Source organism: Cygnus olor, chromosome 10 (genome assembly GCF_009769625.2).
Source record: "Cygnus olor isolate bCygOlo1 chromosome 10, bCygOlo1.pri.v2, whole genome shotgun sequence".
NCBI lineage: Eukaryota > Metazoa > Chordata > Aves > Anseriformes > Anatidae > Cygnus > Cygnus olor.
In genome coordinates, this window is record NC_049178.1 from 21,355,594 (window position 1) to 21,372,741 (window position 17,148).

At 45.3% G+C, this 17,148-nt stretch overlaps 1 protein-coding gene across 7 annotated transcripts in view; it reads left to right on the top strand.

Moving 5' to 3' along the window:
• GRM7 (glutamate metabotropic receptor 7) overlaps window positions 1-17,148 on the top strand; it is a 267,773-nt gene that overhangs the window by 216,358 nt on the left and 34,267 nt on the right. The window lies entirely within an intron of this gene.

Here is a 17,148-nt window from a genome sequence, read left to right on the forward strand (position 1 = left end):
GAAGGGATGCCACCAACCGTTAGTCAGGTATAAGCGGTGCACTCATTGTGCTCATGCTTATACAGTAATAGCCTTACAGCAATATATAGGTGAATGCTAAAAGATAATTAACAATCAATTCATTTTGTGAAAATTTCAATTATTGAAACAGGTATCTTCATAATGGAGTAATAATACTGCATTTAAATTTGTGTGTGGCTGTCTCATAACAGAGATGTATTCGTTTAAGCAGAAATTACTTGAATTAGCAGCCCTGCGGTGGTTCTGCAGTCACCGAGGGACTCTTTGAAGCCTGCAAGCATGCCGCTTTGAAGTCTGGTGTAGAAAGCGAGGGATCTCTTCGCTGTGATGATTCGAGCCTCTTCATTCCCGTCGGTGGTGAGGACAGAGGAAAAATCTGATCTGGAAGACGGAAAATAAATGGAAGCCAGAAAGGACCGTGTGTTTTGGCGGGGAAGAAAATGTCCTGACCCACACCCGGGGCAGCCACCACTGCCCCATTCTGCCACAGAGCAGGGCCGCAGCGCTGCAGGGCTGCTGTGTCTGGTGGTCTCTTCAGACCGCTGGAGTCCAAATCCATAGGAATGGAAGCTCCCTCCCTTGAAGGTCCAAGAGAACGGGTCACAGCAGGGCATGCTGCTGCAGGTACCGTCTTGAAGGGGAGGTTCTGGAGCAAAGCCATAAATGAATCATTTTTCACCCGTGTTCAGGAGAGCCATTTTTCCACACCACGGGCGTAGCTTGGAGCCACCAAACTGCTTTGCCAGGTTATTGAAGTGTGGAGTCAAAACCAGCTTCTCCTCTATTTCGCCTTTGTGCCACTGGCCAGGAGCCGTAAGCTCTCGCCAGTCAGCTCCCACGAAGCCCGGTGACGGTCCCCTCCGTGTCCCCGCGGGCAGCAGAGTGCCGCGCTCCCTGCAGGGGCTGCCCGTGCCGTGCTGCGCCGCCACCTCTGCTGCTCACCAGGCGGGCATTGCTCGGAGCTGGGCGTGTGCAAGCACTGGATTTACTTCAAAAACATGCCAGGGAAAGTATAGGAAAAGGGTATCTCTTTGCTCAGTGACTTCTAGTGCGTATATAACTGCCTCTGGCTAAAAAGCAGTGTAATTGTGAAAGGCAAAAGCATGTGGGTGTTTAATGCATAGCATTGACATGTACTTTTTTTTTTTTTTGAGAAAACGTAGAACTGCCAGGAGAGCTTTACATATGAAAAGCAATCTCTGCATATGCCCATGTCTGTGTTACACAACAGTTTCTATCTGCAGTGCAAACTGACAACACCTCAGCGAGGAGTAATTGCAGCTCCATTGAGTCCAGCCGAGCAATTACCTTGTTGACGAAACTTTTCTCTTTGCTTGCGTTTTGATATCTCTGCGATGTCAAACTTACTTGAACTGACAACATAATTTCTTCTGCAGAGCTGTTGCATCGACCATGCAGCTGCTCTTTGGCGTTACCGGGTTCTCCCAGCTCGCTGTATGTCAGTGCTAGCGGCTGTACAGTCCTGCAAAGCCCTTCCTTGTGAATAGCTTGAACAGAGTCAGCAGTGGCTGTGCCTCAGGGCAGCTGCATTTATGAATGAGGGGCACCTGTACAATTAGAAAACAGCTCTTCAAAGTTGGATTACAAGGAAGTAATCATGAAACTATCCCTTTTGCTCAGGACAGGGGAGGAGAAGTTTACTTTGGTATGGTTACGTATACTTTCAATTTGTGTTAACGTATCTAAATGTTTATTTTGAATGTCCTGAGCATGCGAGGCTTGACAAAAGCACATAGCATAAATAGTGTGGTTTCGCTGAGGTATGGGTGTATTCCTACAGCCCTAATCCTCTCCCCATATGCACTTCTGGGGAGCGTCCTGTTTCAGGGTATCAGGTGGGCTGATTTTGGACTGTGTTGATAGGTCATTTCCCTTCCTAAACTCTGTAGGATTTTTCCACACCAGTTGACCAGAGAATGATGTGCTTTGCTAGGTCCATGCTGCGTGTAGTGCGGCTTGAATTTTGCTGTAGAAAACCTCAGTTCCCATTAATGCTTCTTTGTTTGAACAAGAGTTAATCGTCTTTTCAGAAAAATCCTGTAGATCATGTCTGACATTCTAAGCCAAATGCTAGGAACTAAAGTATCACTTTGTGAGAGCAGATCATAACCAGTTTCTGAACCCCACGGGTATTGTAGAAACATAATAATGTTATTTTGAGTAAGAAATAATGGCTGCTGATTCCAGGCTCATCCAGGAACAAAAAGAAAACCATGAAGGGCTTATTCAATACGACGTAAGTTATGCAGATGTTTCTCAATTTTCTTGCCGAACTTGTATGCAGGAGTCAGGGTTTCATTTGATCAAACCATTTCAGCAGAAAGAATGGGTCCTTAAGTACTTTTGTCATTGCGTGTGAATGGGTTATGAAAGCAGCGTGTGCAAGGGTACTCGATCAAGGACCCTTGTCGGTCAGGCGCAGGAGTGTCGCTTAATGCCCTCACTTGGGCGACACATTCAGAGCGATGTTTTTCTTCTGTTCGTTGTGGAATAAACAAAACAAAATGGAAGCAGAAAGCCCACCGGCTAGGCCAGGTGTGCAAGGAGCCAGCCAAGGTGGGTTTGCCACGGATGAGCTCTGAGCACACCTGCGGGATGGGCAGCACGGGCATCCTGTGGGCAGCAAACTGCATCACCCTGCTCCGAACCAGTGGGGAAAGGAGAGAGAGCATGCCGCTTTGGAGCTAGGAAGTCAACTGGGACTTTACCCAAGAGAGTAAGACTGAACTTACTTTTTGGCAAAATCAGTAAAAATTAGCTCAATCCCAAGTAGTGGGGACTCTTGTGGGGACAGGTAAGGAGATTCCCCTCCACTGCCCAGCAAAACCTCTGCTGATCACGAAGGTTCTTGCAGTTTGTTCCGCACAGAATCCTCTAACACAAAAATGTCAGGTCCTCTGTGCATACCCGTGAGCTAAATATAGTTGGATTTGCAGGGAGGAAGCAAACAGCTATTCCTGAAAGTGCATTTTCAGTCTAGCAAGGCCACTTTAATGCAAGGCAAAAAATAGGTTTCACTATATGTAAGAAATGCTTGCAAAAATATTGACCTGGAGGATTTATTTGTTGTTTTAAATGGTTTAAGCAGGCATGTAATAATAATAAAAGTAGAAATTATGGTACTCGGTCAAAGCAATTGCCTTGTATTTTGTCTTTGAGGCATAAACTTAGAAGGTTAAAAAAGAAACAACAAGGAGTCCTTGTAGACTGAGCAGAAATTCTGTGTCCCAAGTGTACCCCGTCAAAAGGGATTTGGAGGATGTTTATAATCCTGCATTTTGAAACAATGGTTATTTTTTTTGTTAATGTGTTCACATTCATCACAGACAAAGCCAGCGAGGCTCCTTCCTGCCCCACGGCTGCTGCAGGCTGGTGCCGAGCCTGGACACGGGAGCACCGGGCGCTGGAAAGGAGCAGAGCCCCGGCTTGGCAGGTAGCTTCAGGAGCCTGTTGTGCTGTTTGTACAGAAGAAAGTGGCTGAGAACCAGCATCAGGGGGTCGATGCCATATGACAAATGAAAAGCCTCTCAAAGAGAAGGAGGTTAGCCTGCGACTGCCAAAAGAGAGATGCCTGCGAGCATACGCAAGAGGAGCTGCTTCTGATGCATCGGCTAGGAGACAAATTGGAAGAGAAAAGGGAACCTAGGGGAAGAGAGCTGAGAAAAAGTATTTCTGCTGGTTTTTCCGTGTTACAGAAGGGGTCTTGCTGGGGAAGAACCTCCCGAGGTGGGGCCGCGGTACGGAGCAGGGCTGCAGCTCCCAGCGGCAGCCGGGGCACCCGGCCGTGTCCCCGGGTGGGGAGCAGAAACAGGAGCCCTCACCCCTCTCCCTTCTGCATGCCGGTGCTCTGACAGCGTTAGCGCCTCAAACTGTCTTTGCTGCTGCCGATACGCCCATCTTTGTATCCTGCCAGCATCGACGACGGATGATCTCTGTGTTTTCCTTCCCTAACTGAACAGAGGAGGTAGGAATGGGGCAGTCGGCACCTGGAGACTTACCCAGCGAGCGCTGCTGCTATAAAACGCTATTTTTGAGACAAGGCCTCTCTCTTCTGGCAGAGGTTTCCCAGACAGATCTGTGTTGATAGTGTTGGCTGCAGCAGCACAGGAGACCCTTCTTGACCTCTTTAATTGTCAAGGTTTTATGAAGGATTTTTCAGTTTTAGCACTTTTCAGTTAATGATGTCGGGCACTTTACCATAAAATTATTCAATCTGTGTTGGCATTTGGCCTTTAAATGGCTGACATGTCTGTGGTGGCAAAACCCAGGGTGGGGGAATAAGGTGAAACTCGTATTTACAAAGAAGATGTTACTCACTTGACCCTAACCATCTTTCTAACGCTGCTAATTGCCCATTAAATGTGATCCATTCAGACATCAGCTGCATTCTGCCAGAGTTGGGAAACCCAAAGTTTCACCCTTCCCATGCCCCTGAGTCATGTAATCCCACTGGTAATGTCCATTTTGTGTTTATAGCAACTAAAAAATAATGTACGCGGTAAATTTAATATCTCAAGCGTTCACAAGGTCTTCATTGGATTATGCTTAGAGGGAAATTTGGTTAAAAAAATGTAAAGGGAGCAGGAAGACAAGAAACAAGATGAGCAATATGCTATCATCTTCCTCTGATTCTCCGTGATTTATATTTTCAATATCAGAGCAACTTGTAATCTTTAATGGAGATAGTTATATTAAATTTGAAGGCAAGATAGATTTTTTTTAATAGTGGAGCAAATTCTGCTAACAAACTTAACTAGAAACAATAATTCAGCAATAAACTGAAAAGTAAAATGCGTATAATAGCTTAAAGCTAGGCTGCATTAGGTGATGGTACCAGGAAAATCAGTTAGTACAGGCAAGGTGGTCAGTGCTTAAAGCATGATCGCAGCAGAGAGGGCGTCCTCAAGGCTGGTGTCAGGCAGTGGGTAAGGTTTGTTCTGGTGCCTTAACTGGGGCACTAGGGCAAGTCCAAGCGTTTTGACTCTCCAGAACTTCAGAATCGGTGTTGTTTTAGCTTATTTTATGAACCGCAGAGTGAATCTGCCCGTGACTGAGGTAAGGATGAAGTCAGTCCCTCCAACACCCAGTCTGTCACGGCAGCCCCGTCCCTGGGCACCGCCGGCTGCCTCCTGCGCGCAGGATCGGGCCCTGGCCGCACGCCGGCCGTGCAGGCAGCGGGTGGCTCTGGCTTGGAGCCGAGCAAGAGCTCGTTTGGGAAAAAATGAACACATCTTCTGGACGCACGCCCCGGCAGCGCCTGCTGAGCACGGGCGCTGCGTCGCGGGGCTCAGGAAGGAGAAAGGTGGAGGACAGCCTTTACTAAAGTAAACTTCCCTGTGGGAGCCGGGCCGGCCTGATTTGATTGCAATCATACACACCGAAAAATTCCTCCTTTGGATGCTTTTTCTCCCTTGAGGCCACGGGCTTGCATTCGCTGACAGAAGGGATAGTTTCTCACAAATTCAGCCTTGTATTTACAAGCTTCCTTGTGGCTTCTCATGCAGAGATGAGGGAACTACTAGATACTCAACATTTGTTTCTTGATACATAATAAGGGATAGCAGACAGTAAATAAATCTCAGTTAAGTGTAAAGGCGGGTATGTTGTGCAGCCGTGAATACAGCAATAAATAGATTATTTTTATCCAGTCAAAAATATATTTAATAAGTTATGGATACAGAGCAGGGTCTGTGGGTCGTTACCTTTTGTCAGGCCGTGGATTAGTTAAACATGGGAGCTGATTTGGCTCAAAACACGTTTTTCTTACCCCTTAGTATTCTGGATTGCCTTCTGTGTAAGCACCTTGAATGAAACTGCTGATAAGGAGCTCTAAATAATTCATAGCGGTTTGTAATGTTACCTCGGAGGTATGATGCATCGGAGTTAATTTTGGAGTTAATTTGGAGCTGGTAACAAAGAATTGTGAGCCATTGTTCAGCAATACAGGCTGCAGTATCACCTTGTTAGATACTATTGGAAAATGGTTTGGCTGTTGCTGTAAATTGTCATTGCAGCATCGAATGAGACAGATCCAGTTTATTGCTGTAATGATCATTTTTTTAAAAATGTAGTATTTGATAATTAAGAGAGGGAGCTCTTTCCTGATGCTCTGGATTAGAGATCACAGGCATGGATGTCTCGTAACCGTACGGCAGTGTGGGGGATTGTGGAATGACTGGAATTGAGCAGGTCCTAAAATGATTGACCTCCTGTAATGAAATCTCATATAAACGGGCACCTAAATCGTCTTGTATGCTGGGATTACCCCTTCCTGGTTTAGCATAGCCATAAATGCCCATCTGCATGTCATGGAAACTCAGGGACTGCATAAGCCACAAGGCAAGCTTCCCCCAGCGCCTGAGTGAGGCTGGATTTAGCAGTTGCCATGGCAGCAGTTTGTTCTAATTGTGATCCATTAGTAGCAACAAGAATTGGATGGCTCAAGTCATTTAGCTAATTGAATGCAAACTTGGACAGCTCTGAAGGAATAATAGATAGAATTAACACCTGCCAGTGCACACCTGTAAGATGTGAATAATTTGTTTCAAGAGATTACAAAGCATTTCTGTACCCTTGACAAGCCTTCTGCAGCCTCGTGTTTCGCCCTGGGCATGCTGCATGCCCCCGGCAGGTGTGTGGGTGCCGGGGCGGCGGCTGGTGAGCCTTACTGTGCTACCAAAACCCATAAAACCCATGCTGGAGTGGGAGCAAAACCATCTCAGCCTCCCCGTGTGATTTTCTGCCCGAGTCCTGCTGGCCAGGCTTACGCTGCGGGACGGGCGCTTGCATCCTTGAGAAGAGCTGCAACAGTTCTCCTTCAGGACTGGGAACGGACCACGCCAAGAGGCCCGTTAGTTCTGTGCTGCCTTGTGTCCCGCAGAGAACAGCCACGGCAGCTCCTCGGGCTGCCTGCTGCAGCAGCCTCACCTGCGCTGTTTCTCTTTGCCCGTAGGTGCTTTTCAGCAGTAAGACTCCATCCAAGTAATGATGTATCCTCAAGTAACTAAGAGAAAAGGAAGATTTAAACTTTTTAAACGCAGAGTTATTTTTGTTTATTTTGCCATTGTTTAAATTCCTAAAGAGAGCTGCTCTGGAAGGAAGGCCTTGCTGCCATAGCTAACCCCCTCCTGACTCCAGCCATTCCTTTATGCAGCTCTAAAGCACTCTTTGCATTTACAATTTAGAAAGTAAAATAATTTTCATGCTAATAAATAAATCTGAACCCAGTAAAGGTAACTGATTGGCTAGAATTATAGAATGCTCTTTGTTCTTGAATGCAAGCATTAGATCCCAAACCAGAGCCCAACTTCATAGTCACTTGCACTCTGTATGCAGCCCTGTGATAATGTTAATAGGACACTCCCAGCAAGAGCAAGTTTGGTTCTAAGTCCCCAAAGCAATATGTAAATCATCTGTTTTGAATAATAATTACATTATAATTTAAAAGGTCAGTGAAAAGCTGGCTTGCTTTGTGTATATGTACTTATCAGTGATTTTTAATAACTAGTGCTCTACTCTTTGAAGGTCTTTAAAGAAACATAAGGTAAGATTAGCCTCTATCTGCCCCAACCCTCTGCTGACACCCGTTTGCACTTTGAGTTCCCCTGAAAGTCTCCAAGCAGAATTAGATCTTAATTTATATGCAATATATGGAATATATTCTCAATATAGGCCCCAGTCAAACTTCACTGACATTGAGAGTAAGATTCCCACTGACTTTATTCGGCTTATGACCACAGTGGTGGAGGAAGCCCGAGAAGACCATAATTAGCATGGGGAAGGGCACTGCTGTTGGTACAGTTCAGTTCTTTGTGTTAGATGAGCAAGGTATTTTTTCTGGGATTGGTTTGAGGTTATGCCAGTTGCTCTCATGCAGAAGAATCCTCGGTTGATGAGAAATCAAATTCTGCAGAAAATGTTACCAGGCCTGATGAAGAAGTTGAGATAAATATTCAGAGGTTAGGATGTTACATTAATCTTAACTGCGTATAACTTCATAGTAATGTCTTGGAGAAGTCAGAGCGTATCACCAAGCTGTGTGTTCAGAAATATCTAACTGCTGCTCAAAGATAGGACTTCCAGCTCTGGAGGAGAATAAGCCTTGCCCTTCTGGGAGGGCTGGAGGATTTTTGTTTGAAGGGCGATGGTTGGGGCTTGTTGGTTTTTTTTGTAAGCTGGTGTGTTGGTGCATCAAGGAGGTTCAGTTGCTGAAGAGAGTGGATGTGAAGGGAATCTATTAAATGGACTGTCTTAGAAAAAGAGCAATTTTATTTCAGAGAATGTCTTCCAACCGGGTGAAAGTGACGGGATATAAATAAAACATTCATACGGCTGGAATGGGGAAGACAAAATTGAAGGTGAAAGGACAGAAAAAAAAAATGAAGCCTGCTCTGTAAAATGAATCTTCTGTGCAGAGTCCTGCTTTTCATTAGGAGCATAGCATGGACTGAAATATCTTTTTTTTTTTTTTTTAAAAAAAAAAAAAACCTTTCTAAAACTGAATTGACGGCTCAGGAAGACCTAGCCTCCATGGACCGGGACTGGCACGGGTGCTGTGCATGCACATTGTCCTTTCCAGCTCCATCCAAGCCCCAGCAAACTCGGAGAAAACACTTGCACGGGGAGAGCTCCTCTGCAGTCCTGGCAGTGCTTAGCCCCTCATGTAAAGGGGCTTGGGGGCTTGGCTTTTTTTGTTTTGCTTTGGATTTGCAATATTAGCTTACTAGGCTACTGTGTGTGATTATAAATCTATAAAAGCGCCTATGTTACTTTTGGTTTATAAATTTTATTTTGGAAGAACTGACTGAATGAAATAAAAGGGCTGTTTGCCTTCATAATGCAAGGCTGACTGATTTACCATCCATAAAAGTAAAGAAAATTGCAAAACCCAAAATGGTGAACAGTATATAGTAGGGGGGGAAAGCCATTAGGGCATTTGCGCCTCTCTTATTTCCAAGCTATGAATAATTTTGGCAATATTTTCCAGCACTGCCAGGGCAGAGCTGCAGTGTGCTGTCAGCTGCACTCGCAGACACTGCATTGCCATGACAACCTTGTGCAAATGCGGGAGCTGCTGCCGGTTGTCAAGCCCGGCATCACTTGTGACCTGCAGCTCGACAAAAGAGCCTACCTGCATAATACACGCCGTGGTATCGCAATTGCCCATGCAGATAAAGGCACGCTAAGTGTAAAGAACCAACCTGTGAACTCGAGGGAGTTTCAGCAGCTCCCTCTGCCTCCGGACTGCCCCCCTTGTCCTCGGAGGCCGGCTCCTCGCGCTGCACCGAGGCACTCCGCACCTCGACGTTCTCCTGCAACCTCCAGCAGGCCCCTCGTAGCAGCATTGCATGCAAAGGATGGAAGAGAAACGTTTGATTCTTCTGGCATCTGTATCCTGATAAGCTATTGCAACGATGTCAGAGGACGTTTGACTCGGTAGGTATGTTCAGCCTAAACCTGTTAGCTCCATGGAATGGGGCACGGCTGTGGTCCGTTGGCCAGAGGGCCTGTAGGGAGGTCTGGCTGTTTGCCCTGACACACAGACATGCAAGACCACTAGTCACTTTTCTGACACCGTAAGTTGTGTGTTCAGTTTGGCTGAAGAGGAGGTCGGTAGAAGTTTTGCTGAATTAATGCATACTTCTGTGCTGCTGGAAAGTTTGCACCTGCAGAAAGTTTGGCATGTCCGGGTGAAAGTGCTCTTCAAAACTGTTTTATTATGCATGAATTTTTATGAGGGCCATAATATTTTTAGTTTCCTGGTCTACCTGCCCATTTGTATGTTTACACACATTAGCCTACTGTTCATGTTTATAATCGATACCTTTCACTGGATACTCACTCCTCCGTCTAATACAAATGGAATTGGCTTGAAGTCATTTGACCTAAGTTTATTTCTATTCTAGAAGACGTTAATAATTTAAGAAAAAAATTGAGATAGCTTTGTGCCATATTCATTTCACAACTATTTTCAGAAGTCCCTTCCAACCTCAACCATTCTGTGATTCTGTGATTCTATTTGGTGCAGAAAAATTGTACCTGTGGTAAGGCTGTCTGGCCTCTACCATTACGAGCAATATTGGCTCCCCAGGGTGTTCCTGGAAGTTCTCAGGTCTCACACGGCCATTTCTGCAGCTCTGGCTTGCCGGCGTTTCTCTAATGGAGTGCTTTTTTACTGCTTCCACAAATATTCTCTTGAAAGCTGAAGATAGAAGTTGGTAATTTCGGTAATTGCAGGAATTAGATTACCTGAAAAACATCAGTTCATGATCACACCATCTCAAATACCCAACTTTGGGGCGAGGATGTGAATTTACTTGGCTCTGGGCAGCAGTCCCTGCTTACTCCTGCGGTGGCTTCTTTGTGCAGGTTGCACATGTGCCCTGGGATATCGGTGTAGCTAAGATGATAGCTGGAGCTGCTCACATCAGGTGCAGAGATACCGTGCTGCAGTCAGAGTATCCTCACTTTATTTTGCTCAAAATTTCAAACCAAGTATTGGATGTTCTATGGTGTGTTTTTTTTTTTTCCTTTTGCATTGAATTATTCAGTAGTTCAAGTGAGTAAAATTAAAGATTTCTAGACTAGTGACGTTTGGAATATAAGAAGGATAGCAAAATCTATTTCATTTGAACTCTAATCTCTGGTCATGTATAAAATGAATAAAATGCAATAAGTGTGGAGAAATATGATTTATAACAGCAGCTGAAGTCTGGCGCTGAATACCCTAAAATGCCAAGATTGTATGTCAGTCAGTTTAGTAGTGTAGCGGTGAAGGTGAAGAATGAAATGAAGTCTTTCTCCGATGATGTAATCTTCTGAAAAAATGACAGATAAGAATTATTTCTGGCTCAAAAAAGCTAAGTGCTGAGCCACTGAGAGAGGGAAAAGCCATTATTTTAATAATAGAAGTCAGGGATATCTATTACTTTTGTTGCGCTCTGTGTTTGTTTCTTAGTGATGTGTAACTTATTTTATAGCTATTATAACAAACACGAATAGCAAGCAAGGGATATTAAGCAGCTCTGAGGACTGATAATGGGTGTCTGAGCTACTTGCATCTGTGCTTGAAACACGCAAACTCAGTTGTCATTGACATTCGTTATCACCCGATGGCCCTTCACTGACCCAACGAAACAACTTGGTGGGTCCTGGCACACTCCTCTTCTGGACAGACACCCACGCTGGACAGTGGCACATCACAACTGAGATCGCTGTGGGAAAACTTCACCCATTTTGTAAACCCTTCCATTGGCTTATGGACTTGTAATTAGCGTAGAAGAAAAATATGCGCATTCCGGAGCTTCCATGCTCTCCATACGTGTGTTAGCAGGTAGGGAACCAGGAGGGTCTCTCCTTGCTGCACCTGGATGTGGGTCGCAGCCTTGCCACCACCTCCAGCCACCCACCCACCACCCTCCGATCTGCCGTGGGACACAGCTTTCGTCACCACACTGTACAAAACACAAGAGAAGATGAATCCAAAAGGAGACAGCTCTTCATCGTATTTCAGCAGTGGAGATGCACGGGGGACCTTGCTTCAAACAGTACTATTCTTGCAAAAAGATTGTTTCGCTGGTACATCCTTCTGTGCCAGATTACCACTTCAAAGAAACAACAAAACTCAAAATCCTCATAAAGTCAGAGGATGCCGTCAGTTCCAGGTAGTCACAAATTCAAAAGCACTTTAATCTTTTGTTGACTTAGGACAGGGTCATCACTGTTTATTTCTTGGCTGAGCAACTCCTAAATGACTCTAAGTAGTTCATGGTCATCTTTATTGTCTCTGTAACTGATACAGGAGAAAAATTGTTCTTTTTTTTTTTTCCAGCAGATGCAGAATCCCTGCAGTATATAGTCTGTATAAACTATTTGACTCGTGGGATTGTCTTTGATACTGCTTCAATTTCTGTTTTAGCCATTTGATGCCCTTTGAAAACAGCAATATGCTTTTCCGTTGTTGCTCTGTCCAATTACCTGAATAATTTAATTTCCTTCTGGATAAGCTCCTAGAGTTTCTCTGAAAGGCTGGAGAGACAAAATTCCTTCTCCATCTGCATGATAACCCTCAGAGCAAGTGCCTTAATATTTAGTATTTTGTGTTACCATGCAAGTTAGGGATATTATCCAGAAATATTTCTTTTTCTGATGTATGCAGATTTCTTCCTTGCATAAGGAAGTTCCCATTATAAGAGAAGAAGCTGTATACAATATTTACCTCAAATATCTAAAACATTAAAAATACGTACATTTATTTCATCTTTACTCTGCATGTTTGCCTGTGAAATGCAAGCTGAAAAACTAAATGTGTCGGATGATCTGATTTAGGACACGAAAATTTAAGTTGGCTTTGGCAGTGTGACATCAGAAGGAGCAGTTTTATACTGCGGGCAGAGGGAATTGGAAATTAGTCCTGTTGGAGCTGTGTACTGCCGTACTGTCTGCCTTTATATTTGGCCTCTGCAGGTGGTAATTCTTCAGAATATGACCCCAATTTTCCCTTTGTTATGCTAAGCCTCCTGCTGCTAGAAACATGTTGAAGCGTAATTCATCACACCCGTTACCTGCCTAACTCTGGCATGCAGGGAAGCCAGGAGCCTCAAACACGACGGCGTCAGCAGACGTGGCTCAGGGATTATCAGCGTTATCCCTCGTGCTCGTCCCCAACGTGATACCTGTGCACTGTGTCTGCCGTGTCTTACCAAGTCCGAAGGAGGGAAGGAGATCCCACCTGGAGGCGTGGTTTGGGGCATTTCACAGCTCCGGGCACCTTCTTCTCCCAAACCTCCGTACTTCATAACGTGGCTTGGAGCAACCCAAAGCAGGTGCGCCCAGGCCCTCGGGTGACCTGAGGAGAAGTGGGAGGCCGCCGGTGCCTGGAAGGGCAGCGGGGCTGCAGGATACGGCGTGGCTGCTGGCAGGTCAGGTTTTTAGATGTTTTGGGGCTGTTCTCCGTTTGGTGGTGTAAATGCTGTTAATACAATTTCAGACAGTTGCTGGTAGCTTGCTGGTGACAACTGGAAGAGCATCACTGCTGCGCAGGTGCTTCAGGAAGGCATGGATGAAAGTCACAGTGCGAGCTGCAGAAACAATGTGCCCGTTTGGGTAGTTTCCGAGGGCTCTCCAGATGAAACAGAAAGGTCTTTGCCTCTCTGCAGGTATTTTTTGAAACTGGTGCATGTCAGAAAGAGGCCTTATCCTCAGTAAAGTAGGTTGTGCTGCACTGTTGAAGGGGACGGAGGTGCGTGTTGTATTGCTTCTACTGCTCCCGTGGCAGCAGACAAACACTGAATTTTAGTCTATCTCAGAACGAGAACAGAACTGGGTAGCGGTGAATTATTATTTCTAGTTCTCAAAGTCAACATTTACAGAAGTAATTCTTAGGCTGAGTCCCCTGTGTGTTTACTTCTCCAGGACAACTGAATATTGACATTAAATGTGATATTTATTGTTAACAGCCAGTTCACCTTTGGTCACCTTTGGAGATACAGTTGTGGAAATGTAGCTGATGAGCTGATGTTGCATCGCGTACAATGTGCAAGGCTTGGCTTGTTTCCTGAGGCAGTTAATGACGTATTTTGTTTTCTGCTTCACTGGTGGTGATTCTTCAGGTTTGAATCTTTTCTCATCTCCTATCTCATTCTTGTAGTAGAAATTGTAATTGTCTCCAGTTGACTGAATGAAAGAAACAAACCCAGGCCTGGTTTTGTGACCATGACCCATATGGCATTTTTGTGGTGATCTATTATTTATTACTTTTATAGTTTATTTGGAACTCCAAATTTCTATTTAGTTAAGGGCAAACACACAGATCATATTAAATAAAAAAAAATAGACCAAGCAAAGAGAAGAGTGATACTTATTTTATTATTTGCAATTAATATTTAAAAAACTAAAAACCTCCAAAGGCATATAGACCTGTTGGAAGAAAGTTGTCTTAAACTGCCCTGACAAAAACTCATTTTCCTAGATCTTTGAGGCTGTCACATACAAGCGAGCTTATAACGCTTCTTGGAAGAAGATAGGCAGATATTCCTCCCAGCCTGTGTGAGAGGATTTTCTTCTGGGCATGCCGCGTTCCCCATGGCTCTCCAGGACTTCGTCCTGCTCTCAGTGTAGTGGGTAGGTGGTGCAGTGCCTGGCAGTGGGTTTGGTTTCGAAGCTGTCACCACAAGATAAATATTTATTGCTGCTGTTGCTGGGTTTCAGTGCTGTGCTGAGACAAGCTCTTGCTTAGTGAGGGCCAGCAGATAGCCGATGACCTCTAGAAAGAGCGAGACATGATTGTTATTAGTCTGCGTAAAAGAAAAGTAATTTGGGGAGCTACTTTCCAGACTTTAATCTTCTTCACTTTCATATCTCAGAAGGGATTGTGATGCTATTTTGTAGGTCCTTGCTTTTTCTGTGGAACTATTTTTGTTTTTCCATTACACTGAAATATATCTGCAAAGTTAACTGGCAGTTTTTTCTGATCTACTAGATATAATGTTGTGAGATGTTCCAAAGGACGCTAACAGACTATTTTCACTGATGAAAGCCATCCAGCCTCAGGTCTGCTGTAACTAGGCAGTAAAATGGTTCCCGTCAGACACACAAAGCTCCTCTCCAAGCTGCAGAACAAACATGTTTTTTAGTTGAAAATCAATTTGCAAAGAAAAAATGTATGCTTACCTCATTACGTTTTAATTCTACTTCAGTCCATTTAATGCCTATTGAATTGTCTTAACCGCAGGTACATTACATATTTCTGTACAGTGGCTGCAGCAGATAAATGTAGGGGAGATAGAGGTTAATATGCATGGTATGCCGTAGGCAGTAGCAGGTGAGCAAAGAGACTGCAGAAGGGCGTTTCAGGTTGAATCTGTAAAATCTAAGACCTCCTCCTAACCTGAGAATTGTTCTAAATATTGCGATCTGTGAGGTCAGAAAAGGAGATGGCCTTAAGCTGGGGTCAAGATCCTACTCCATTTCTGGGCTTCTTAAACCAAGACACTGCACAGTGCAACTTCAAGGAAATGAGGGGTCTTTATAAAACAGGCAGTGCTCTCTGGAAGAGTTTCTTACAAAGGGCTCCAACTATGGAGCTGCTGCATGCATACCGTGCTGCGGGGCTGCACGCTGCCCCCAGCCCCTACGCGAGCCCCCAGCCCCAAGGCACCCCGCGAGCAGCTCAGTGCTGGGGCCGTGCTGCTGCCCCCTGCCCTCTGCCAGCTGCCCCCTGCCCCTTGCCCTGCCCCAGCCGTGTGAGCGGTGAGCTCGGCTGTGCCTTCACTGAGCCACCCCGGCCCTGCCAGCTTGCAAAACAGCCAAGGCTTAAAGGGAAATTTTCTGAAACTAAAATCCCATCATTTCCTCCAGTGTCACCTTTCATATAATTACCAAGCGCAGAATTTTTAATTAAATGGTGTGACTGATTCTGTGACATTCCCATAGACATTTCACAAAGACTATTTGCGTGCCTTGCTATTTTGTACAGTAATAACTGCAATCAGCATAACTACTATGATCTGTTTATCAAACGTCCCTTGGGTAGCATCCGTTGTCATCTGTAAAACTTGGTGAGCATCACGATTTACATACCATTGCCTGGCTCACGGCACTGTTGAGTTGTGTTGCTGAAGCACCACCGATGCTCACCTCCGCAGGACAGCGTGGTTGTTCCGGGTGCTGTGAGAAGTACCCACCAGTCACAGTAGCACAAAAAGCATGGCTGTTGACTACTTTCTCCCACCCCTGGTAATATCTTTCCTGCTCACATAAGAATAAGTTAGCATTCTTGACCATTGGGGTAAAATTATATTTTTAAAGACACTAAATTCTGCAAAAATCAGGGATCAAAAGGTGCAGTTCTCAAGCAATGGAATTAACAGGTTGAAAAGCAAGGGGAAAAGAGTGCCTCAGATAATCGTCCATCTGTACCCCCGAACAGAGGGAGTCCTGAGGGTGTGCGTGGCAGCCCTGCTCTGAATTACAGCGCTTGGTTGCTCGACCTCACAACCTTTAGAGTCTGTCGTAAGTACACAACTTGTGTGTGTTGGCATGTGCACATACCTTTCACCGCTAAGATAATCCAATGCTACAAAAGCATGCTGAACTACTGGCACAGCGTGGATTGCAGTAATGCCATTAGGAGCAGTAGGCTACAACAGTGGCAACTGCTGTGGTCGTCGTCTCTCGTCTGTTAAATGACCTCCTGCAACTGCAAATCTCCGTCTTCAGGATCACTTCCCAGATGTTTGCCACTTTTGTATAAAAAGTGATCTTCCTGATAACTAGCTGGGGGGATGCTGGAGCTTGGTGTCCACAGGGTGTATTTTTTTGTTGGTGGTGGGATTTTGTTTTGTTCTGTTTTCCCAAAATAATGTTAGCTTGAAAGAAAGGGAAACCACTTTCCCTAAACGCCGCTAAGACCTTCTAATCTAGGAAAAGAGATTTTGCTTTGTTTTGTTTTTTTCAAGACTGCTCTGTTCTCTAAAGGGCACTGCTAAATGACAACTTTAGCAGATTATGATGCTTAAAAGGATGGGGATGGAGACAGGGGTCCTGGAAGTCGTCAGCAGATAAGCTTCGGGGCGGTGTGGTATTATTTGCAGTTGAGCTGGTACCATCCAAGTGAAGAAAGCAAGTGTATGTCTGTAGCTGCAGGAGCCAGCGGCAGGAACCCGAAATGCATGCGTGTGCTGTTGGAAAGCCTCAGTGGGGCGTGAAAAGAGGATTACTGAGCCAGGTCGGTAAAGAGAGCTGACAGGATTGCTTCACATGAAATATTTTATATTTCTCAGACAACAGAAGTGCACATTCCTTGTGGAAAGTCATGGTTGCCTGGGTAAAGTCGCAGTAGCCTGAGACATCCATAAATCAAGCTGTCTGGGGACATGGGGGAGGCACGAGCTGTGCCAGCTGGGCGCCTTTCTCTGCTCGGGGCATGGCGCTGCCCTCCCCGCCTGGCACAGCCTCAGGGGCCTGGAGAGGATGCAGGAGGCTGCCTGCTGCCTGTCCCCGAATTAGGGTGTTTTCAGGGGTGCTTTGTGACTGGAGATTTTTATGCAGTGATACCTGCCCTGAGTCCTGGCCACGGTAACAACAGCCGGTGTGGCCCCATGAGAA